At 42.0% G+C, this 26,011-nt stretch overlaps 1 protein-coding gene across 4 annotated transcripts in view; it reads left to right on the top strand.

Moving 5' to 3' along the window:
- Nucleotides 1-26,011, top strand: part of LOC145997402 (uncharacterized) — a 455,282-nt gene that overhangs the window by 81,846 nt on the left and 347,425 nt on the right. The gene's annotated exons all lie outside the window — the stretch shown is intronic.

The following is a 26,011-nucleotide window of genomic DNA, read 5'->3' as shown; positions in this document are numbered from 1 at the left end:
GCGCGTTCCCTTTGGCATCAATTTGGGTACGCAAATGTTGTCCCGCGTACTGGATGAAGTTCTGGGCAAGTTTAAATATAAATTTCTCCTTACGTATGCGGACGATTTGTTGGTGTTTTCCCCTGATGAGCAGTCCCATCTTTTGCATTTGAATGAGATACTCTTGGCTCTTCGGGAAGCTGGTCTTACGGTTAATCCGGTTAAATCTACCTGGATGGCCAAGGAAATCAAGTACTTGGGATATATTATCCGCCATAAACAAATGGTCATGGACCCTGAACGTATTTCCGCCATTCAAGATATACCGCCCCCTAAATCCCAGCGAGGAGTGGCACAGGTCATGGGTCTTCTTTCATATTATTCCCGTTTTCTTCCCCGGTTCGCTGAACGGACTAGCTTCCTTACTGATAAGCGCAAAAAGAATCTATCTTTTGTTTGGTCCAAAGAGGATCAGGTCCGTTTTGATGACCTAAAAGCTGCCTTTTTGAAACATACTGTATTGGCCTTACCGGATTTTTCCCAAGAATTTGTTCTTCAGACGGACGCTTCGAGTTTAGCCTTGGGGGCTACTCTGAACCAGCGTGATTCGGAAGGTTTTTTACGACCAATTGCATTTGCTTCCCGCAAACGTACTCTTCAGGAACGTCGGCAATCAATTTATGAAGCTGAATGCGCGGCTATTGTCTTTGGATTTAAGAAATTTGAGACGTATTTAACCTCCAAACATTTTACACTTCAAACAGATAACCAGGCGTTGTCGTGGTTGTTGAAACACCCCGAACAATTCGGTAAATTTGGACGTTGGTTATTGTACTTATCTCGTTTTTCTTACAATGTGGAACATATTCCCTCGTCCAAGAATCCTGTTGCTGATTGTTTATCACGGATGCATTCTCCGGAAGATTTTGTCATAGCTCCCTCTTCAGTTACTAGTCTGGCATGCGCCGCACCTAAGTTTAGCATTATCCCCTTTACCAAGTCCGATATTATTGCCCTTCAGGAGCAGGACTCTACCTTACGTCCCATTATGGAACAACTCCGGGATAATAAAACAGTCCCTAATTTTGGTCTTTTCCAGGATCTATTGGTTCGTTCTTCACCACGTTCTACTACTTCTCAGGTTGTTATACCTTCATTATTGCGTAACGTTATTTGTCGCTATTACCATGATACTCCGGTGGGTGGTTCTCACCTCGGAGCTAACAAAACAACCAAGAAGATTTCTGCGCTTTTCTGGTGGCCTAATTATCTTGCTGACATTCGACAGTATGTGCGCTCATGTGATGTTTGTCAAAAGGCCAAATTGGCTATTCGTAGGCCACAGGGTTTACTTTCTTCTGAAGTGATACGCCACCCTTGGCGGCGTCTTTATATTGATTTAGTGGGTCCCTTGGTTCGTTCCACTCGTGGACATACATATATTTTGGTGGTTGTGGACGCTTTTTCCAAATGGGTTTCCCTTTATCCCCTTCGTTCGGCGACTTCGTACGCCATTGTTGATAAATTGAAATCCCTTTTTCTTTCCTTTGGAGCTCCATGCGAATTAGTATCCGATAATGCTTCCTATTTTCGTTCACAAGTGTTTAATAATCTCCTATTCGAATCTAATGTTCGCCATATATATACCAGTCCCTATTATCCAAATCCTTCCTTGGCAGAGCGATTTATTCGTAACCTTAAGTCATCCTTAATTTGTTTCCACTCCAAAGATAACTCCAAATGGGATCTCCACTTAAGTAGTATTGCTTTTGCCTTTAATACTGCTATGCATGATGCCACTCACGCTACGCCGGCGAAGTTGATATTTGGCCGGGATATTGACGGTCCTCTGAATTTTTTTTGGGACTTACAATCTGAGGAGGAACTGGCGGCCCCCCCATCTTCAGATCGGGCACAAGCTTGGGGTGAGGCTTACCAACACTTGCTGCGTTCTTGGCATTCACGCCGACGTAAATATGATCATCCCCGTGTTCCGGTTTCTTATAAACCTGGGGACATGGTTCTATACCGTGTTTTTCCCTTAAGCAACGCCTTTAATAAAACTTCATCTAAACTTCAGGAACGATGGTCGGGTCCCGTACAAGTATTCAAAATGTTAACACCGGTGACGGCCTTATTGGTGGATCCCGATACTCAACAGTTGATCCGTAAGGCACATGTGACTCATCTCAAACCGTATATTATACGGAACCTTGACTCTCCTGTGTCACCTGTGGTCTTGGCACATACACAGGTGGGTCAGACACTACATAATTCTGCTGCCCCCTAGACCTACTTATGTATCAACCTTTTTGGTTTTTTTTTTTTAATTATTTAAATTGCCAACATAAGAAGTGTCTTAGATGTAAGGGTATTATGGTAATTTTTATATGCATTATTGTTATTAAGTGTATTATCCATATAAATGTGTTTGTTTTTCAATATGGAGTGATATTATGTAAAATTCTTATTGTCTATAGTTGGGTATTTTGGTTACTCACAAATATTTGTAATGCATGCGCTCTGTAATGATGCTACTTCCTTCTCTTCCTTCCTTCTGTAGGTTGTAGTCTTAACTTTCCTGTTTCTCTTTCTAATTTCTACCTTTATTATTCTTGATTTGATTCCTTTCCTTTTTTTTCATATTTTCGCGAGACTACGACTATTCTACAATTACGCCATGGGAGACTTCCGTTGCATCCTTGCTAGTGTGACCATCTTGCGACGAGTGTGTACTACGCCTCGGAACATTTCGCAGTGTTGCGCATCGCTTTAATTAATGTGTAGGCCTTTGCCTGGTAGTGATTCTGTGTTCTGGCGTCGCCCAGTTTGAAAACATTTTTGCTATCTGTTTTGCTATTTGATCTAAATGTGATGAAATTGGTAATTTTTGCCTGGGTATGATCTCTTTGCAATATTGGATCCGGGATGGCCAATATGGAGTTCCAGGTTAATTTAAGTGTCTTGTGGACTTTGATATATCATCTTTGTTGATATTTATGTAGGCATTTTCAACCGGTATGTTATTATACCTTGATGGATTTCTTTTTGCCACTATTAATATTATTCTAACTATTCTGGGTGTTATACTCTGAGCTTGATATTCATATTATGTTTTGGTTCAATTTATCATATGTAAACGCTTAGGAATTTTTTCCCTGCAGGTTCCTTTTGGGGGATTGTACATTGTTGGTGTGCGTTTCTATTTTAATTGTATTTTCTCTGCTCATACATGTATTCTTGCGTTAAAGCTGAGAAAATTGTCATTTTATAAACTATATATACTAGGGTGGTTGTTTTATGCATATTTTCATAATTTAAGTTCAACTCTTGGCTTGTAAGACTTTGAAGCTACTTGGTCGTTTAGGCCATTGTTTCCCTGTTACTTTATTTTGCGGGCAATTTTTCTTTCTTTTCCCAGGGCCCGGGAGTTTGTAACATTCCAAATATAATATATTCAATTTGGGAATATTACTCGTACCTTGTCGTACGTCTATAGAGTTTATTTTGGAGAAAACAAACTCTCCACCGCAAAATACGATAACGCTACGGCATTTCGATGGTGTTGCCATCTGTCGTAGATAAGCTAAACTATACTCTCCTCCCCCTTCCCCTTTTTGGAACTGATAATAATACCAAGTCAAAGTGCGCCCAACACGAAGCGTTAGGCATTTTTTACTCCAATGTTTCGTATAAAAGTCCAATCCCAAAGAAAGAGCGATTAGCTGACTATCCTCATGCCTTTTGGAGAATGAATAATCGATTGTGACAAAAGAAAATAAATTTGTTTTCTTTACGCAAGGAGTTGCTGTATAGACCCAGTTGAAAGATAGGAAACAACGGTTTAAATCACGTTCGTCAAATGACACTGCTCATTTTTGTAATTCTTCCCCTTTTCCCCTCTTTAATAAGTCATATCCCCGGAACACCTTAAACAGTAGCCTCAAAGCCATGCACAATATATATATATATATATATATATATATATATATATATATATATATATATATATATATATATGTAATATACGTTTGCATGATTGTACGTAATTGTTAAGGATTCGTTGTTGTTGAAGAACACCTCCATAGATTGTTATCGGCCCTGTGTTGCCTTTTGTTAAGTAGTACAGTTACGGGAACGTAGATTTACAATTGGACGTGTTCCTTGTACTCGTTTTTGTAAAGAATAGTCCCCCTCTTAAAAAGAGAGGTTGAGGGTCATGTAAATAATATTTAACTTTTCACGTTGTTATTAAAAAAGGTTAAGATAGTCTAAAACTGTTGAAATAAAAGGAGGTTAAAATTGAAGTCCTTTTTTCTTTTATCTCTGCTTGCTTGCTTCCGTCCTGTTAGAGTTAAATCGAGCACATTGAAAGAATGCAATATATATAAATATAGGTTTTTGAATAAGAACAAGGATACTGCCCTTGAATGGTTAAAGTCATTTACACCTTTTTGACTGTTCTCTCCCCCCCCCCTCTTTTGCTTCTTTTGAAGATTACAATGATTATTAAATTATGCATTCCTGTTTGATCAATTAGTATTAAGAGGGTTAATTGTGATTAAGTATTTTTGGTGTCGTCTTTTGTTACAGGAACATTTCTGTTGACAGCATAAATAAGCAAGGTAGTAATTGGAACGGAATCTTCGTGATTTTTGACCGTTCCTCGGTTTCCTGCGTTTAGCGGAACATGACGTTGCCTTTCTGTTGATGGTTTACGTGTTTGGAACATATATGCCCAACGGAAACGTAGCGTCAAAAGGTGTTTGTGACCCTTGCATGGAGCAGGCACTAACAAGGGTATATTTACCACGCGCTTCCATTGACTATCATTAACGTACCGGGTTAGTTAGTTGCCTTAACCAGACAAGCGTCACAAACGAACCAGTGCATTAATGCAATGAAAAATAATATTTTTTAAATTTTGTTTGAAATCACTCAAATAAGGAATCGTATGAAGAAGTCTTCTTTGCAGCATTTTTGGTAATTTTACGTATGTGTTAGTTCATATTTTGCTAATTTTTAGTCCATATGTATGTAGCTACATACAAAGCCACTTGTTAGTACATATTAATCCTAGTCCTGGTATAATGCATGACGTTTAAAACTCAACGTTAGATAGACCTGAATTCTCTAATTTTCTTGTTGTGCGTAACAGCTGTGCATCGGCGCACTGCAGCGATTTTTCTATCTGCTCCATTAGCAACACTGCTTCTTGAGTTGTGTCGCGCATCGCACGGCAGAAATATCTGTGTTGGACTCTAGTATTGTTGTGGAAGTTGTTAAATCATGAAGTAGATGCTGACCATCTAATAACCATAACTCAATCAAACGGAACATTTTTGTGTGAGTATATGTAGAATTGGTATGTAGGTATGCAGGCGCATCACGAATCCCCCCTGTGGGCACCCCCGCACACACACACACCCTAACACCCCCAAATTTCAGCCCCGCTAAAATTTTCCAATTTATGGTAATTTTTGCATTAAATTTGCACTTTAACCCCACACCCACAGATGGAAATTTCTGGACAAACCATTGCGTCACACACACACTTAGAGCCTCATATGCTGTGCACCTCTCCTAGCATAACACTGAAAATAATTGAATTAGTTAAATCAATTTATGTTCTACTGTGCCCTTGCCATTTAAACCGTTGTTGCAGACTTTGTAAATCAAAATTCACGTCCAGAAAGTGCGGCTACGACAAAACTCGCCTTGAGAAAGGTCATATACCACTTTACCAATAGTCCCGCGAACTCATAACACGACAGCAGCGCCGCACAGCGTTGATGGAAGGTGGCGGCAACTCGCAGAAGGGAAAAGGTGTGAACGTAACAAAACCTCCCCCCCCTCTTTTCTGCTAAACCATTCTCTGCACGCGCCGAGGCAAAACTTCACCTCTGGTTTGTCATCGGTCTCGGAAAATATGGGCCTGCAAGAAAGGTATATTTCCAGTAAAAGCGGTTGTTTGAACTACTCGAAGGGGGGTTTGGGGTAGATCCCCCCCATACAACCACCCAATAAGAGAAATATGGGGGAAAACACTTCTCCATTCAGAGTGTTGGCTCTGTGAGTGCTATATCACGTCTTTCAACATAAATATTTCAGGGTTTCTTTTCTGTATTGCTCACGACTCCCTCCATGCCAGGGTTGGCAGTGTTTTCAAGAACATTTCCGTATGCTCATCTTCAGCTGGGGGCCTCCCCCATGGCGTAGTGGTAAGGTCGTCGCTTTGGAGTCAAAGAGTCCCGGGTTCGATACCCGGTGGAGGCACATATTGGTTCGGATCTCACTTTGAACTCTAGGCACAGTCCAGATTAGCCTATTTGTGCATAAAGTTGACTTCTGACTTTAGTTCAATCCCGCGCAAAAATTACTGGCGACGCTCGTACTCTGTATCCACGGAACATATCACTCCAATCCGTAAACACAGCTCCAACATGCAATTAGTAAGTCTACCTGTCAAGCCATGTAGAGAGCCTGACTCATAATCTCGTCAAAGACGGATCAAGGTTCGAGTCCTGATTTGGGCATGATTCGCCCCGCACCAAATTTCATCACCACCCCATATATTTTTCACAAAAGCCTAATTTATAGTCACTTATGCTTAATCTACCCTTTCAACCTCTTAAATACGAACTTACCCCCACCCCCACCCTTTCCCTGGACAAACCTCTGGGATGTTGGTTTCTGTGTGAGCGTCCTTTCATCTCATCCTCATCGTCGCGATCAGGTATTTATCTAGAAATTTCCATCTGACGGGGGTGTAAGTTCGTATTTACGGTGTTGAAAGGGTAAATTGTGAGCCAAAATGATTATAAATTATGCTTTTGTGAAATGTTTTAGGGTGTTGACGATATTTGTGTGTGTGTGTGGATAAATCACTGGTCGCGGTTAGCCAAAACTGGCAAAACATCAACTCTGAACAAGAGAAATACAACATTCGCAACCTAAATAGCACACAGATTACGAGTATCCGCGCAGACGTGCATGTTGATGTGAAGTGCTGTGCGCCTCCAAGTGGCCAAGCCTGAAACGAGTGATGCCTATGTAAAGCTTGCTCTTCCACAGTATTTACACAGCGGTAGCATTTATCCTGTCCAGTTAATACGCATTACGTAATAGAAGTCTTTTCCTCCTGGAGCAGAAATGAAAGTCAACGACCACTAGTTATCAGGTGAGCAGTGTAGCAATCTCGCATGTGAAATGGCCAGGTAAAATCCTTCAGCGTAAGCAAACTAATATTGCTACTCTGCCTGATCCTCCTAGCGGCCCTGCGCCCTCGCTCGTATAGTAAAGTATATTTGAAGTAAAAGCAGTAGCTTATCTTTAGTTTTTATAACAAAGAAACTCTCACTTCTGATTATTTTAGTGGGGGGGGGGGATTTCTTAGGACAAAATATTGTTTTTGGAAAAGCCGCACCGTACCTCCGAAATTGGGTTTCGTTATGATTAGTGGCGTGCCAAAGGAAGGTGAGCGGGGGTCGTAACCCCTCCTTTGGTCCAGTATTCCTAAAAAGGGACGTTAAAGGAAGGAATAGATGGCAAAATGAGAACTGATTTGATTGATTGATTGATTGAGTTTATTTTACTTCGCGTTTTTGTGCCTCTTGGCTAATTTGCGAAGATGGGGATGAGTGATGAAATAATGAAATTAATGAATGGACATTCACAAACAACCAAGCCCGAGCGGGATTCGAACCCGGGACCCTTGGCGTCGCAGCGCGATGTGCTAACCACTCGGCCACAGGGTCCGGCGAGGAATGACTACTAAAGAAAAACGTATACATAATGCCCCGCTTTCGTAAATCTTATGCACGCCACTGCACTGATCATAACATCATAAATATTACAGCAATAATAATAATTACATTCATAGAACTTGAATAGTAGAAAAAATAATAATTGTTATCATCAGTCAGTATAGATAAGATATTCCAAATACATTATCATTATTATTATCCTTGGAAGAATTTTGTTCCCAGTTCACCAGATGAGCTAATATCCAGCATTAGCCGTTCTCGTTACTTTTTTATTTTTTTATAACACCTCATGCAGTGTACTGAAATGCCTATTTATTATTTAGTTAACTTTTATACAACTCGTTAAAGAAAGCTTTACCCCCAAAAGTTGGTCTTTACCCTCTTACATAAAATTCTAATATTGCATTTTTCAAAACTGTAGAACCATTTATTATTTGGATTACATAGTACAATGTGATAAAATCTTATGCTGGTTCCTGTATTATTTTATACTCAATTTTCTCACCATTAAGCCTTGTTTCCATGATTATGAAAAAATATAAATATGCTGACCAAGGTAGTAATTTATTTTATTAAAAACATAAACTAAACGTAACGTTTCAACCTTCTAGCAAGGTCTTCATCAGACTCTGTATCAAGTACAAAAGTCTACTTGTAAAGTCTACAACTTGTACTTGATACAGAGTCTGATGAAGACCTTGCTAGAAGGTTGAAACGTTACGTTTAGTTTATGTTTTTAATAAAATAAATTACTGCCTTGGTCAGCATATTTATATTTTTTCAATTTTCTCGATCTGCTGATGCCTGTTTTACTTTGGTTCTTCTGTTTGAACCAGTGATGTGGGTCTACGCGTAAACAACTTATAATCTATTCTACGTGTAGACTACTTTATAACGTAATCTATGTAAACAACATGGCAGAAGGCGCTAGATTAACCAAGGGTGCTGTGGCAGTATAACAATTATACAATGTGTCAATTGTTGAAGTATGATAAGTAACCTGTGTACTCTTAGTTACAATTACGAGCAGTTTATGAATGAGAAAAAAAAAGACAAATGGTTAATATTATAGTGTTTTATGGTGAAAACCTTACTTTTGCCTCACGACTGCCATCTGTTGTTTGAATACAATTTAGCTTTTCGCTACACTTGATGATAGAGAATGAAAATAATATTTGTTGTTGTAAATAAGGTTCTTGTAAGCTCGATGGGAACATATATGATTGTAAATTTCACTTCAATTTCACAAAAGCCTTGGAAATTATTTTTTAGTCTAGTTTATATTTTCTACGTAGTCTATGTAAACTACAGCCAATGTATTCTACGCGTAAATTACATGTAGGCAACGCATGTAGAGGTAAACTTATAGTCTACGGCACATCACTGGTTTGAACACTAACCAAATGAACTTTGTTACTAGTATTAACAATAAAAATATGAAACTTTCTGGTTTTTTTTTTTTTTTTTTTTTTTTTTTTGCAATTTGTAATGAACCATGCCAATTTCCGGGTGGAGTATTTGTGGTCTCCCCCCTCCCCCTCTCCCGATACCCGTGTAAAGAAGCGACGCGAAATAACAGAAATATAAAGAAACGGAAAGTGCTTCAAGATAAGGCAAGTTGGAGAAAAGTGAATATCGGCGGTCGACCACCCTGTCCCGAACCCACCTGGCCACTTCCCCCTCCCCTTGCAACCGCCTGTTTCCGCTCCGGTTGCTGTTTTTCTAAGGGTTTTGGAACGCTGCTCGCATTGCCTTGGGTTACAGCAGGTTTCTCTCGGTGCGGGAACAGTGGTGCCGCCTGGGATCAAAAAGTGCAAACTGTCAAACTGGGGAAACATGGAAGTACATCACAAGCTGAGGAATGTTAACCGCATTCTTTCTTCCGGGCAACGCTCACGTCCCAAGATGTGTAAGGCTAACTGTATATGGTTAGTTTGTAAGACTAAAATGTGATTTTCCCATTTGATGTCTAAATTCTGGTGGTTACAAAGACTGCCAATGCAATGTTCATGCCCTTACTTTGTGTTCATCATGATTACATCCGTACAGGGACGTTTGTGAAAACGCTGCCGCTTTGTAATCAAGGGTGACACGCACCTTCTGCCTTTAGGGCTTTATGTTAGTCGGTTACAACCAGTGATGTGCCGTAGACTATAAGTTTACATCTACATGCGTTGTCTACACGTAATCTACGCGTAGATTACATTGGGTTGTAGTTTACATAGACTACGTAGACAATCTAAAGTGCATTAAAATTAATTTTCAAGGGTTTCATGAATGGAAAGTGACATGTTCAACTATATTGGTTCCTAACGAAATAAAAATAATCCTATTTACAACAAATTTCTCTTCTCTTCTATTATCAACTATAGAAGAAGATAAATAGTATGCAAAAAACAACAACAGATGGCAGTCGTGAGTCAAAAGTGGTCTTTTGCCCATAAAACACTAGAATATTTCCTATATTAGGTTTTTTCCTAGGTGAGAAATTGTTCCAATTTGAAAGAAAGAGTATGGAAATTTTTTCTTACACATGAGCAACTGATACGCAGTATAATTTTCTTCTAATTCCACGGCGCCCTTTGCTAAGTTATCACCTTTCGCCATGTTGTTTACATAGATTACGTAATCTACGTGTATAAAATAGTCTACGTGTAGAATGTAGACTATCGTTGTTTACGCGTAGACGCACATCACTGGTTACAACCCTTTTAACGGACTTCTCAAAGGCTTCTTAGGGTTAGAAGGACCAAGCCCTTGCGAGGTCTGTGGAGCAGGATTTATTTTTAACTATCACCTATGTAGGTTTGAAATGAAAGATCATTAAGATATTTTACTCGAAGATTTATTTAAACTTCCAATGATATGCAAACACTTTTCAAACAGACAATTCACCCGATACAACTTGTAGGCCTAAACCTATTAGTTGTACCGAAGTTTATAACCCTGGTCTTTTTGATGATGCAGGAGAACGCCTTATTCAGAGTTGGGTTTGTGAAATATCTGCCAAATGGAGCACAAGTACACCAGCCAATCCGAAGATTGAAGCAAGATATTACCCAACGTCCCCTGAACCATCAGCCTTTCGGCAACCAGGAGAATGTCCCGTAGGCTTACAAAAGTCTAGCTCTTTTATATAATACTTTTGTTTACAATTTACCATGGTTACTACATAGTTGTTTTATATTTCCATAGTTTCAGTATTTTTTATTAAGTTAAACAATTCATTACCTATTGTAACATTAACAATAATATTTTTATGGCAAGAAATCGAACAATCTTTAGAAAAAAAGATTGAACACTAATTCTTAACAACATTCATTTTTATAACATAGACTGAATAGTTTAGTGCTTAAAAGGCATGTGTTGACAGGGGCGACACAAGGAGTCAGTGACGTCACAGGACAATTATATTCCTGTAAGCTCAAGGGTGGACTTTCTTTGGTTGCCATGGGTACCAAACTATTATCTCTCTCTCTCTTTGTTCATCTGCTTCTATCCATATTTCTTCCTCTCTTCCCTCCTGAGTGATTCTTCTGTACTATAAATTACAATAAAATTGTATATGTGGGTACGAGGCGGGGGTCTGTGCCCACCCTCGCTCACCCGTTGGTGACGCCACTACAATACTCTCGAGAACCCGGCTGGAGGAATATAGCACCCTTTTTCTGACCCCAATTTAAAGTATAGGTCCAGTCCCGATTAGCCTAACAGTACATAAGGGAACATTTGCATTTATCCAAGCACCCTGTACAAATTCATGGTTGCCAGTGATATTTCTTATTTTGGCGATTATGAAGATCGATAGTTCGCTTTGGAAACAGTGTCATGGCAGCACGTAAGGGGAAGTCGCTATTTCCTTAATTATTGCATTTCTTATGTTGCTCTTTATATTTGATAGTTTCTGTATGAAAGTAAGGTTCGGTAAGTTTTATACCGAGTTATCAACAATGCAGACGATTGTCTTTGTCTAGATTAGCAACTAGTAATAATACAGTCATACCCCGATTTTACGTTACCGGATATTACATTTTTCTGCACCATGCATTCATTCAATCTTCACTGCCCAATAGAGCCCAGTATAATTTTTTTTCCGCATTTTGCATATTCCCTCATTTAATGTTTGTTTACAGTGGTCCTCTTGAAAAACGTAAAATAGAAGTTTCACTTTACTTTCAGACAGAAAAGTAAATATCAGTGGCAACCATGATTTTACGAATCGTGGTTGCATACATACAGGATAGAAAGTGATGGTTATTTTTTACCGGGTCTGGTAGCATTCGACATGAGGCTTGAACGACCAAGAGCTGGGTACTTAGAAAGAAATTAATTACAAATTCCAAAACTACGGCTCGAAACCACTTCATTCTGAAAAGCGTTTTAGCAGTCTCTTCCCGGACTGGCAGAGGGAGAAAGAGAGAGAGGGAGAGGGGAAAGAGAGAGAAAAAACAGTCCTCTCTCCCTCCCCCACATGAGACAAATCAAGTTACGAACCCCGTCTCACAGAGACAAAGGAACGAAACAAGTTTAGGAGCGGCTCATAAGCCCACAATCCTCAGCCTAGAACCACTGAAACCGTGGTTTTTTTTTATCCTCCCATTTTTCGAGGAAAGAAATAGGCTTTTTGCGACCGGATGCTGTATATGTTCGGCACAGAGACGCCGCATTGGTTTTCAATAAAGGATCAATACGTAGTGTAATTTCCGACGCTGCCGAAACATTACCAGCCAATTTGTTTTGCTGTGAGTTCTTGCGTGAAGCGAATAGCAGACGTATTTTGCGTGGGGAGAAACTCTCCTACCAAATGCTAACTTTATCTGGGCTGACGTGAGTGTTTTCAGTTCCTCTGCAATACTAGCTGTTGTGCACGGGTGGAACTACTATTGTACGGTCACGTACACTTCTGGGTTGTAACAATCCTATTGACTATCGGTGGGGTTATTACAACCCAGAAATGTCTGTGACTCTACATCCATGTTTTTTTCATTCGGAACGGCAATGCATTGTAGTTGAAATTTGTGCTTCAGCAACTTCAGCTTGTCACTGGAGTCGATACTGCAGCAACTGCATCTCATCAGTGGAACCCATAGCCACAGCGGACTGTAGCTCGTTAATGGAGTCGATGCTGCAGCTTGTGCCTCGTGTTCTTTGCAGCAGCTTGTGCCTCGTGCTCCTTCCTGCAGCTTGTGCCTCTTGCTCTTTGCTGCAGCTTGTGCCTCGTGTTCGTTACTGAAGCTTGTGCTACTAGCTCTTTGCTGAAGCTTGTGCCTCTTGCTCTTATCTGCAGCCTGTGCCTCTTGCTCTTATCTGTAGCCTGTGCCTCTTGCTCTTTACTGCAGCTTGTGCCTCTTTCTCTTTGCTGCAGCTAGTGCCTCTAGCTCTTTGCTGCAGTTTGTGCCTGGTGCTCTTTTACTGCACCTTGTGCCTGGTGCTCTCTGCTGCAGCTTGCGCTTCGTGCTCTTTGCTGCAGCTTGTGCCTCTTGCTCTTGTCTGCAGCTTGCGCCTCGTTCTCGTTGTTGCAACTTGTGCCTCGTTCTCGTTGCTGCAGCTTGTGCCTCTAGCTCTTTGCTGCAACTTCAGCCTCTAGCTCTTTGCTGCAGCTTGTGCCTCTTGCTCTTATCTGCAGCCTGTGCCTCGTGCTCTGTGCTGCAGCTTGTACCTCTTTCTCTTTGCTGCAGATAGTGCTTCTAGCTCTTTGCTGCAGCTTGTGCCTGGTGCTCTTTGCTGCAACTTGCGCCTCGTGCTCTTTGCTGAAGCTTGCGCCTCGTGCTCTTTGCTGAAGCTTGCGCCTCGTGCTCTTTGCTGCAGATAGTGCCTCTAGCTCTTTTCTGCAGCCTGTGCCTCGTGCTCTTTGCTGCAGCTTATACCTCTTTATCTTTGCTGCAGCTTGTGCCTGGTGCTCTTTTCTGCAGCTTGTGCCTGGTGCTCTTTGCTGCAGCTTGCGCCTCGTGCTCTTTGCTGCAGCTTGTGCTTCGATCTCTTTGCTGCTGAAGCTTGTGCCTTGTCCTCTTTGATGCAGCTTGTACCTCGTGCTTGTGACTAAAAGTGACTTGTAAAAGTTTTAGTAAGTGTCTTTGCTCATAATAACTAAATGATGCAATTTACAAGCCATTGATTTTCATCCCAGCAGCAGCAGGGGCTTCTGCTACTGTTACTACTACCATTTTGTACTTGGCTAGTATTCAGTGAATTGTAGCTGAATCGTTTTGAGGAAAATTGTAAATCCGTTTCAGTATCTTCTGAGGGTGGAGATCCCACAAGACGCGCTGTGGAGAGACCTGTATTGAACCTAAATTTATGTCCCTGTGTTTCCAGAAATTTTGATGTATGGCCCTTCACCTGAAATGCTACAGCTCGCGAGGAAATTTTCCGAAAGCACTCGATGCTTTGGAGGGCTTCGAAAGCCAAATGGATCGTGATGCGGAACAAACATCGTTAGCGTTGCCCGCTTGGTCGCTCTGAAGGGGCCTTTTCCTTCCGCTCGCTGTGGAACAGCAATTAACAGGGAATTTGTTACTTGTTACTTTTTTTGAACAAGAGAAGGCTCTGCCTGTCTTTAGCATCTATACACAGTTTTACTCTCTCCTTCCGGTTAGTGGTCTTCGTCTTTCCCTATGCTATTATTCGTGGAACGTTCACGAAACAGATTAAGCTAGGAAACAGACATTTTCGCGCTTATTTCGCTTCCACGCTTATCCCATTCTCTTTGCTTCGTGTTTGTAGGTCTGGTTTTCCGTTACACATTCGTTGCTTCGCTCTTCTTCCGTTTCGTAATCGTTGCTTCGCCCTTCTTCCGATCCGTAATCGTGTTTCGCCCTTCTTCCGATCCGTAATCATTGCTTCGCCCTTTTTCAGTGTGTTTCACAGTTCTTGCCTTTCTCTTCTTTCCGTTTTGCAGTTGTTGACTCTCACTTCTTTCCCTTTTGCAGTTGTTGCCTCTCACTTCTTTCCCTTTTGCAGTCGTCGCCTCTCTCTTCTTCCCTTTTCGAAGTCGTCGCCTCTCCCTTCTTCCTTTTTCGCAGTCGTCGCCTCTCCCTTCTTCCCATTTCGCAGTCGTCGCCTCTCTCTTCTTCCCTTTTCGCAGTCGTCGCCTCTCCCTTTTCCCCTTTTCTCAGTCGTCGCCTCTCCCTTCTTCCCTTTTCGCAGTCGTCGCCTCTCCCTTCTTCCCTTTTCGCAGTCGTCGCCTCTCCCTTCTTTCCTTTTCGCAGTCGTCGCCTCTCCCTTCTTCCCTTTTCGCAGTCGTCGTCTCTCTCTTCTTTCCTTTTCGCAGTCGTCGCCTCTCCCTTCTTCCCGTTTCGCAGTTGTCGCCTCTCCCTTCTTCCCGTTTCGCAGTCGTCGCCTCTCCCTTCTTCCCTTTTCGCAGTCGTCGCCTCACTCTTCTTCCCTTTTCGCAGTCGTCGCCTCTCCCTTCTTCCCTTTTCGCAGTCGTCCCCTCTCCCTTCTTCCCTTTTCGCAGTCGTCGCCTCTCCCTTCTTTCCTTTTCGCAGTCGTCGCCTCTCCCTTCTTCCCTTTTCGCAGTCGTCGCCTCTCCCTTCTTCCCTTTTCGCAGTCGTCGCCTCTCCCTTCTTCCCTTTTCGCAGTCGTCGCCTCTCCCTTCTTCCCTTTTCTCAGTCGTCGCCTCTCCCTTCTTCCCGTTTCGCAGTTGTTGCCTCCCTTCTTTCTGTTTTGCAGTCGTTGCCCCTTTCTTCACGTTTCGTAGTTGTTGCCTCTGTCTTCTTTCGGTTTCACAGTTGTTGCCTCTCCCTTCTTTCAATTTCGTACTTCTTTCCGTTTCGTACTTTTTTCTTTTCTTCTACTTTCCAGAGATAACTTATCCTTTCCCACCTCTTTACCTTTTCGAGCTCCTCTGTTAGCTCCTCCTTTCAGTCTCCCGCTTTTTCTTCAACGTCTCTTCAACTTCAACACATGCTTTTGAACACACCACTCTACATAGTTTCAACAAAGAAGAGCGTCAAATGCATTATTTCATTTGCGTTTTTTGGGCACAGTTCTGAACTGAATTAGTGGGAATGTTGATTACACCTCTATGAAAATAAGCTTTGTCGCGTGCAACAGGTCAGGCGACTGTGTTTGTGTTCACAAGAATTTTCCTCATTTAACGTTTCTCACTTCCTAGTTTGTGTTGCGTAACAGTTTTTAATTGATGACCTGGGAAATTGGGGCATTTCCGTGCATTTTGCGTGACTAGTGTCTGCGCATTTGTAATGGTTAACGTTTGACATTCTTTATGCTTGACCCACTGTGTATATTGAATAGTGCGGTGCACGTAGTATGTGTGTTGTTGGGAAAATTTACATTGCGTTTAGCACAGATAAGTACAAGTTTCAAGTTCTTGGATGTGGAATATTTAATTTGTTCCCAAATATCTTTCCCAAATGAAATTGCCACTGGCACGAACGTTTCTGGAGAACGGTAGCAAGACGAGACTAAAAATCTCTGATTTTGGAATCGATTCTCTAGACTCTCGAATGAAAGTCTGTAATATGTACAAGAAATTAATGAAATGCTTATTGAAACAAGCTAAAATGAAAGTTGTCGATATTAGAGAACACACACAACCCATTTTATTCATCATGGAGACAGTTGTTGTGTTTACGTACCTGTGATATAAGGAAGTTATTGTTATTCACTTGCCAGGGATTTAACGTTTACTCTGATTTCTTCTTACTTTCTTAGCCTAAAGTTACAATTTTTATTAAGTATTACAACGTTCAATATTACGTTTTAATATTGTTCATATTATTCAATCTACCTTCCAGTATTTTGAGATTTTCATGGTTCTAGAAGCGACTTCTTTTGCTGCCATCTGGGAAGCCTAGAAGTAAGCTTCCAGTCAATAGCTATAGAGTAAATGCCCTGTTATTTTCTAATTAATAGACAATTTATTATTATATCTTTGGGGACACTTTTAAAGATTTACTAGATGAGTTACTATCCATCAGAACAATTTTTCTGTACTTTTTCATTTCATCCAGTTAAGAAAATGAAATATATAGTGGTGCTGTTCTTGTTATTATCTTTTACATACTACGTTGAAGAAATATCTTGGAAAGTTAGGGACGAAATTTTGATCATCAAAAGTCTCGCATAAAAATGTCATTCCTTGGACTAGGTGGTCAAAAATGAAAAAAGAAATGAATTTTTGACCTTGTACCAGGCACGTATCTAGAAATGCATTTGGGTGGGGTCCGGCCCAAGTGTCTCAGGAATAATAATAATAAATTAAATTAATTACATTATAATTATATTAAATAAATACTAATTAAATATTTAAGTTAATTTACATTATATTATTATTACACGAATAGGTAAAACGACGGTATAACGATATATAGACATAACAGCACGTATTCATTGTCTAGTTTATAGATCGACCACAAGGAAAAGGACCTTCGGTGAAAAACGTTCGCGCATCTTCCCTAACATTCTCGGGGCTATGGTGCAGTGTTGCCAGGTCAGACTTAAAAAATGGGGAGATTGTTTCTTTGGAAACCAGAAGATCGGCGATAAAAAAACTAATGATCTAATAGTAGCCGATGAATGACGTTCTGGGGGAGGTGCATGGGCGTGCGCACTGGGGGTAAGGGGGGCAATTGCTCCCTAATCTTGGGCGTCCACAAGGTATTTTTCCAGGAAGGAAACCAAGGTATATTATTCCATCAACTATATCTGAAATAATGTAAACCTGCTTCATTTGGTTAACATTCATTTTACGGGAATGGGGGCGGGGGAAGGGGGCTATCCTTGCACCCCATGCCGGATGTCTGTAATTTTATAGAGAATTAAGTATTTTCAAGCCGATGAAAGTTCGAAGCAACTACGGGGACGGGGGGCAGGCTGTATTATTTTCTTTGTAATTGAACAGAGGTTCTTTCTACCTAGTAAGGCATTAACGTGTTATTTTGTTTGTGCCATCTCAATTCATCAGCTCCTTCGAGCCTCCCCGATGGAGCAGCGGTAGCGTCGTCACCTTGTAATCAAAGGGCCCCTGGTTCGATACCCGGTGAAGGCACATAGTGGTTCGGATCCCACTTTAAACTGTAGGTCCAGTCCCGATTAGCCTTAATGTGGATTTACAACACCAGCTCAATCAATCAGTTCTTCATTCATTCTTATCGTCGCACTTACCCGTAGAGGCCCAAAAGCTATGTTAAATAACCAAAATAGAAATGTAATGAAAGAAAAAAATAGTTATTATTTTATAATATTATTCTTATTATGTCCTAGCACAATTGAGTATCGTTTGGCAAATTTCACAGTTCAAACAGCACTTTTCATGGCTGAGTGGAGTTCCACTGTACCTCTCCCCTCGATACCCAAGTAAGATGAGCATGAGCAGGCCCTTGATGGTTCTATAGCAACAGTTTATTAAGGAAATCTCCAGAGAAATCAATAGGCCTGGCAACACTGACTCGGACCGCGCTGAAGGATCCTTCCCCCTGTCCTCCTCCACACCCGCGAGCGCGATGCGGTTCTGCGCAAGTCTTTTTCCCTGTGGTCTCACAGTTATGCCGGAACAAACACACACACACACACACACACACACACACACACACATCCATATATATATATATATATATATATATATATATATATATATATATATATATATATAGATAGATAGATAGATAGATAGATAGATGAACGCTAGCGGCACGCGGCTGAAGTGTATAAACCTCCACTCACTCGAAACTTACATCCTTTCTGCATATATTACAACAAACTGCTCAGAGATGCGTGCATTAACCTATTGTACACAACGGTTTACTTTTCTGACATTTCAAACGGATCACTCGATATATTCTGTTGACTCCTTTCTAATTTGATATGAACGATGCCATCCATCCACTCCCCTTCGCAACACGCATAGCATGGACATATTAATGTTTCATATTACTGGAATATTTAATCATTTTTATCGACATGTCCATTCGTAGTATCTCTTTAATTACTCCCTGTAACCGATCTTGCAGCCCCACTCGTGGCACAAGCCTCAACCAATCTCCCGCCTTCGCGACTTCTGACGTCTTCCGAAATTAATTCATTGTTATGCTAAATGTCTTTGTTGTTAGGTTAAGCTTGTTGGGCTTAGTTCTCTTAGCATTCATTGTTGGCGAAGCCCCGAAAAACTGCAGACAAGGTGATAGGCGGGGAGGTAGGTTGAGGCTTGTGCGATAAGTGAGGCACCTCGACTGGATTTTACAAGAACACCGCCATCTTAGAAACAAAGAAAGGAGAAAAAGAAGAAAATACTTGGCCGGGGATGCGTTGTTTAGGCTGTAATCTCTCCCCCTATATCTTCCAACGAGACTGATAGTGTTGTTTTAACGGAGTTGGATTTACGTTTCGTTTTAACTTTTTTTTTCTTGGTTCCGAAGTCTGGCTTATTCCAACAAATGACTAACGCTTTGAAGCTTTCCTAAGCACCCTCTTCTCTTTCCGAAGAAGTTCATCAGTTTCCGACTTGACTCGACTTCGCGTGGGAAGTTTCTGGCGGAGGCCATCTTTCTTTCTTTCAACCCTGTCTTTCGTTTACGCCACAATGAGTGTTTTCGTTCCATTCCACGTCGTCTTTTGTTTTTACCTCCAGGTTGTTGGCGAAACGTTACTAATCTTCCCTTTTCCAGAGATGAAAAATTGCAAACCTTTCATGTAAAGTAGCGCGTGTTCCTTTCTCAATTAGCGTTTAGAGGCGTTAGAGCTGCGGCTACGGAACTGGTTCAGTTATCATTGGAGTTATTCCCTACGTAGTGTCTCTGAAACCCATGATACCTGTCTAATGTTGAAACGGAATATTACCCTCGACGTAGTATGTGCGTTTCCTGCCTAGTTTAAGTCTCATCTGTGTATTTTGTATGATCTTTCTGCTATTGTAGACTCTGGTGTCTGTACGTTGTACTTTGAAAGATAAACATGCAGATCCGTGTGTACTGTTCTGTGTGTGTGATATTCTTGACTTGCCTTGCCGATCATTCCTTGGCGCTCGACGTAATCGACGTTGCGAACAAGCCAGGGCGCTCGACGTTCTCGACTTGTTGAACAAGCCAGCGCTTGACGTTCTCGACTTGTCGAACAAGCCAGCGCTTGACGTTCTCCACTTGTCGAAACAAACTCGGATGCTCGACGTTCTCGACTTGTCGAACGAAACAAGCCCGGATTCTCGACGTTCTCGACTTGTCGAACAAGCCAGGATGCTCGACGTTCTCGACTTGTCGAACAAGCCAGGACGCTCGACGTTCTCGACTTGTCGAACGAAACAAGACCGTATTCTCGACTTGTCGAACAAGCCAGGGCGCTCGACGTTCTCGACTTGTTGAACAAGCCAGCGCTTGACGTTCTCGACTCGTCGAACAAGCCAGGACGCTCGACGTTCTCGACTTGTCGAACGAAACAAGCCCGGATTCTCGACGTTCTCGACTTGTCGAACAAGCCAGGGCGCTCGACGTTCTCCACTTGTCGAAACAAACTCGGATGCTCGACGTTCTCGACTTGTCGAACGAAACAAGCCCGGATTCTCGACGTTCTCGTCTTGTCGAACAAGCCAGGACGCTCGACGTTTTCGTCTTGTCGAACAAGCAAGGACGCTCGACGTTCTCGACTTGTCGAACGAAACAAGCCCGGATTCTCGACGTTCTCGACTTGTCGAACAAGCCAGGGCGCTCGACGTTCTCCACTTGTCGAAACAAACTCGGATGCTCGACGTTCTCGACTTGTCGAACGAAACAAGCCCGGATTCTCGACGTTCTCGTCTTGTCGAACAAGCCAGGACGCTCGACGTTTTCGTCTTGTCGAACAAGCAAGGACGCTCGACGTTCTCGTCTTGTCGAACAAGTAAGGACGCTCGACGTTCTCGTCTTGTCGAACAAGCCAGGACGCTCGACTTGTTGAAACAAGCCTGGATGCTCGACGTTCTCGACTTGTCGAAACAAGCCAGGGCCCTCGACGTTCGCGTCTTCTCGAACAAGCCCGGATGCTCGACGTTCTCGACTTGTCGAACAAGCCCAGCCCGCTAGTTCGACGTTCTCGACTTGTAGAACAAGCTTGGACGCTTGACGTTCTTGACTAATTCTGTATATATTTACTTGCAATATAGTGATTGCTGATTGATATGCAACAAAATGTAGAAACTCCTGTTCGCTATTTTCTTACAGCCATGAATAAAATCATAACAGTTTATTTTTTGCTCTTACAAATTGTACCATAACAACAAATCAAGAACTCGAATATTTGTGTAGGAGATTTAGTCTTGAAACGCAAATGGATTGAATTTATGCAAACCTTTCACGAGTTACGCGTCGTAGTGGACTAATCGAATGAGTGTGTCCGGCCGTATTAATTGCCAGTGATTTCCTTTAACGATGTCGTCCAGCCGTTGGATGGCGCTAGTGAGGCCCGCCTTTATCTTGCTACATAGAACTGACGCATCCTTACATAGATTATTGCTGGTTTAATCTGAAACTGTATGCTGTGAAACAATGATGCATCGGCATGCTACCCCAAGCAAATATTTTACATGTTGCTTTTCTCATTGGATGACTCCAGCGGAGTGCTTATTGTCACGCTCTACGAAGCCAGAGGTTCCAGGTTTGAACCTTGGTCATTGTTTTTGTCTTATCATTCATCATTATCGTCGCGAATAAGCCAAGATGCACAGAAATAACGCAAACTAACCAAAATGGAAATAGTACTGCAAGACTAGTTGTTCAATTTGCTTGAACAAAAGACAATCGATTTCAACCCTCACATAATTCTATACCTTCTATATTCGTTGCTGTCAAAATGTTTTAGAGACTACGTTGTATTGTAGATATGAATGGAAAATTTTTAGGTGTATTTACGTTTTGATGCTCGGTTCAATCGTGGCTGTGATATATTAATCACAGTCTTGCAATGTACTTAACACCATCTGTTCTTTATCTAATGTTGACAACTCGATAAAGTTTTCGTCACCCAAACCAACTTTTTCTTTCAGAAGAGCACTGTTGGAAACAAAAGGCGAAGTTCTATTTTAAACCTCAAACTACCAAAATAGCTACCTTATGGCACCCTGAGAGGTCTTTCCTTTAATCTTCCTCCCAGACTTTCGCGGGATCAAGGCGCTTTTGTTTTCGTCAAACTTTCAGTGATTAATGTCCCCAGTTTGAAACACTTGCCGCGCGCTATAAGAGTGAAGTCAAATCTCCTGATCATCGTGAGGACAGCTATGTCACCTCGTGTAAACCCTATGATTGATGGGACGGCTGAAGATACTCGATCCTAGAGAGGAGGAGAGGGGGTGATGTAACGTAAACAAAGCATAACGGAGTGCAATCCTTTTGTCCCCCCCCCCCAATGCAGTTTATGCTGTTATCAATCAAATCTTTGACGTCATGACTATTTTGAGATGGGAGTAACTTTGGCTTTTTTTCAGGTGATGTCCTGTTTCTTATAGGTTCCCGTTATCGTATCAATTAATCAATATTTTTCCTTATCTTATGAGTGCTAGATTGCCAGAATTCAAATAAATATGAGCATTTCACTTTATTTTAAAGCATATAATTGTGTTTACTTAGTATTTTGGTTACAAAAGAGTACTTATACTATTTTTTCTTCTATTTTTAGGTAAGCTGTGAGGCCGTGCATTGTCGTGTTGTAAGTACTTGATTCAGTAGTTGATCCGTTGTAGTATGTCTTTTTAAGTCTGAGGGGAAGAGGGCGGCGAGTAGAAGATCAGTGATTCTGGTGGTTGATAGGAATTAATTTCACACAATTTATTGTATTTAGGAGCAGTGGCGGCTTCTGTCTATGCGCACAGTCGGACGTGCACACCCAAATAAATCTGTAATGCGATTAATTTTATTTCTTCGTTGTAATTCAAAGTACAATTTCGGACAACTGTCACCACATGCTCCTTGGATGTTGTAAGACAGTGGTGGTCGGTGGATAATTCAGTTTCGTAGGGAATGTTCGGAAGGTGGCACGAGAGAAGAGGCCGATGGAATACAAAAATATGGCAACGCTACAAATTTAGCACCAAACTGTATTTCCAAACTCTCTGTTGGGGAAGTAGGGGAGGTTCTGTTGACTGTACCTGATATTTTCTTAGTTTTGCCCGGACTTTACGTAATGACCTCCATGCAATGTGAAAGTCCTCCCCCCCCCCCCAGTGAGACAATGTGTGTATTACATAGAAATTTCAGCGACCATGACTCGAACCTGGGTCTTTGATATACCCTATCATTTCTCTACCAACTGAGTTACTGAGCCAGTCCTTGGCTTCGCCTGATTTTTCGCTCTTGCTGTTTGACTTGCGTAGAATTGTCACTGTTGGTGTTACCGCAACGGGATCTGTTGCCTTTGAAACTCTATTGATCTGGACGGTGCTTCGATTCCCCACCGTAGAGCTAGATGCGGTGGCTGCGATTGAGTTTCAAATCTAGGGGGACAAGGTGCAAAACGTCTAGGGGGGGGGGGTAAGGACAGATTACTTTCTCCTTGGTACATAAGGTTTAGCATAGTGCGGGGGCAAAAGTGGCAAAAACTTGGGGGTGCACCTGCCCCCTCGCTCCCCCTTATCGCCGCCACTGGCTAGCTGTATATTACAGTTGCAATAGCTTTGATTAATTGATTTATTTATTTTTGTTATTCTGCGTCGCTCTTCTTCCATTTTTTGGCTAATCACGACTTTGAGGATGTTTATTTATGCCCGCCTTCCTCCCAAACAAAATAGTGCCGCGTCTGGCTTCTTTTAACTAGCATGCCTCGCCGTCTAGAGAATAAAATACAGGAGAAAAATCGATCGGGAAATGTAAATAATATTATTCATATAAGTGAGATGATGATGCTGATTCTGGAGTTGGCAACGTGATTTCTTATGAGTTGGCAACGTGATTTCTTATGAGTTGGTAACCTGATTTCTTATGGGTTGGCAACCTGATTTCTTATGGGTTGGCAACCTGATTTCCTATGAGTTGGCAACCTGATTTCTTATGGGTTGGCAACCTGATTTCTTATGGGTTGGCAACCTGATTTCTTATGGGTTGGCAACCTGATTTCTTATGGGTTGGCAACCTGATTTCTTATGAGTTGGCAACCTGATTTATTAGGAGTTGGTAAATTTATTTCTATTCATAGCCTAGGACCACGTGACATAATGAGATAGCCCATATCTTGGACTCAGTATACGCCACTGCTGTTCATGGTGCCCTGTATGTATTCTACACTATTACTTTCTTACATACACCGAATAAATATATAACCTTGTTTTAAATATCTATTACCTTACACCTCAGTTTAATTTAATTATTACAATTGTCTTTCAATTTACTCTACTTCAAATATTGTGCATGTACTAGAAGAATATGTCCATAGGATGAGGATGAATGACATGATGAAATTGATGAAGGGACTCTCACAGAGAACACCCAGGTCGGGATTCGAACCTGGGACACCTGGCGTCACAGCTCGCTGTGCTAACCACTCCAGCACAAAGGTCTGCACAGTTGGAGCAGGACTGACAGAGGCAATTCCATCACAAGTAAAATCGGTGAAAGCTGACAATCAGGTGAAACCAGGACTGGCTCGGTAGTGAAGTTGGTAGAGAATGGCACGATCCCGGTTCGAGTCCTGGTCGTGCCTCCATTTTTCACAGACATGTCTACGTAGTACATCACCTGTGTGTGTGCCAAAATATACTGTATACAGGATGCACCATAAGTGATAGCGCAAACTGAAACGGTGAAAAGTACACGGTTGTAGAAGCAAAAAAGTCTCGTTAAAACTGAAGACTGCCGAACCTGGAACATACTGTACAGTACAATAGTTATTTATTGAGTTTGTGTTTTAAGTCCACTTTATGCACAGTAAGGCTAATCGGAACTGGACCAAAGTTTAAAGTGTGATCCTAACCACTATATGCCTCCACCGGGAATCGAACCCGGTGATTACAAGGCGACGACGCTACCACTGTGCCATCGGGGAGGCTGTATAGTACAATAGACCTTTGTATTAAAAGCAACAGTAATGTGTAGCCAGGTGAACCTCTTAATTCTGTTATTTGTTACTAAGTAGAACTATGGTATGTGTAAAGCATACGATGTGCACAACCAATCAAGTCAGAACCATGGAAACGGTTCGTTTTCTTTAGATTCACCTCAACATTATCCCTCCATCTTCGTCTCGGCCTTCCTACAGGTCTCTTATAGTCAGGTTTCCCAACAAGAATCCAAAAATATTGGATTGATCTTGCCTAGGTTATGGACAGATGGAAGGCTTGTGTTACCGCAGCCATAAACCGTCGGGTTTAAGAAGGCTAGAGAGTTAGTTAGTTTACCTATCTTGCACTTTTCACCGTTTCAGTTTGCGCCATCACTTCTGATTGATTTGCTTTATTTTACTTCGCTTTTTGTGCCACTCTTCGCTAATTGCGAAGATGGGGATGAGCGATGGTGTGATGAAATTGATGAACGGACACTCATAAACATCCATGCCCAGGCCTGGGTTCGAACCCGGGACCACTGGCGTTGTAACGCGATGTGCTAATCACTACGCCACGCCACGGGCTATCACTGCTGGTGTAGTGGAACCACAAGCAAAAAATCCTGCGCAGACTCCTGCGCACCGTACTCCCGCGTGGAGGGGAGGGGCAGAGTGGAGCATGCTTCCTTATGGCCCGAGTTGACCCGATGGAGGGGAAGGTGCGCGGAGTCTTTTCGACAAAGGTTCTTTTCCGTCTGGTCGTTCTATACACCCTGCATAATTCGTGGCAATACCAGAACGAGACGAGCTTTCAAATCGAGACTAGAGCGAGAACAGGACGAGCCTTTCAATCCGAGACTAACTAGAGAACGAGAGTGCCATGTCTGGTCTCTCTCTCTTATGCTATAAACTCTGCTGCCACCTAGGGAAAAGCGAGGTTTTTATGTGAACTAACTGACGTAACGAAAAAGAGGCAAACTTCCCATAGCTCCGTACGCAAGAAGCGGAGACTTACTGGAAGTTGATCTGTGGGGTTTATGGACCCCCTCTTTCCATAGCCTCCTCCTTCCGGGACTTCAGGAGAGACTTAGCATCAGTTGGTTTAATCCTCTTATAACCGGCTTTAGCTTGTACTTCAACTCTCTCGACGCCTTCCTCTATTTTTCCGCTCGTATCTTCTTCGCAGATGCTAATTTCGGTGCGCGTCACAAAATGCGCCCGAGATACTTTGGACCCCTTTTAGGAATGCGAGGATCTCTAGTTGGGCACGGGAGCGTGCGTCTTGCCTTCCGGATTCATTATCATACGTT

Source organism: Lepisma saccharinum, chromosome 13 (genome assembly GCF_977018435.1).
Source record: "Lepisma saccharinum chromosome 13, izLepSacc3.1, whole genome shotgun sequence".
NCBI lineage: Eukaryota > Metazoa > Arthropoda > Insecta > Zygentoma > Lepismatidae > Lepisma > Lepisma saccharinum.
Note: the sequence above shows the minus strand (reverse complement) of the source record. Positions and strands in the feature narration are given on the sequence as shown.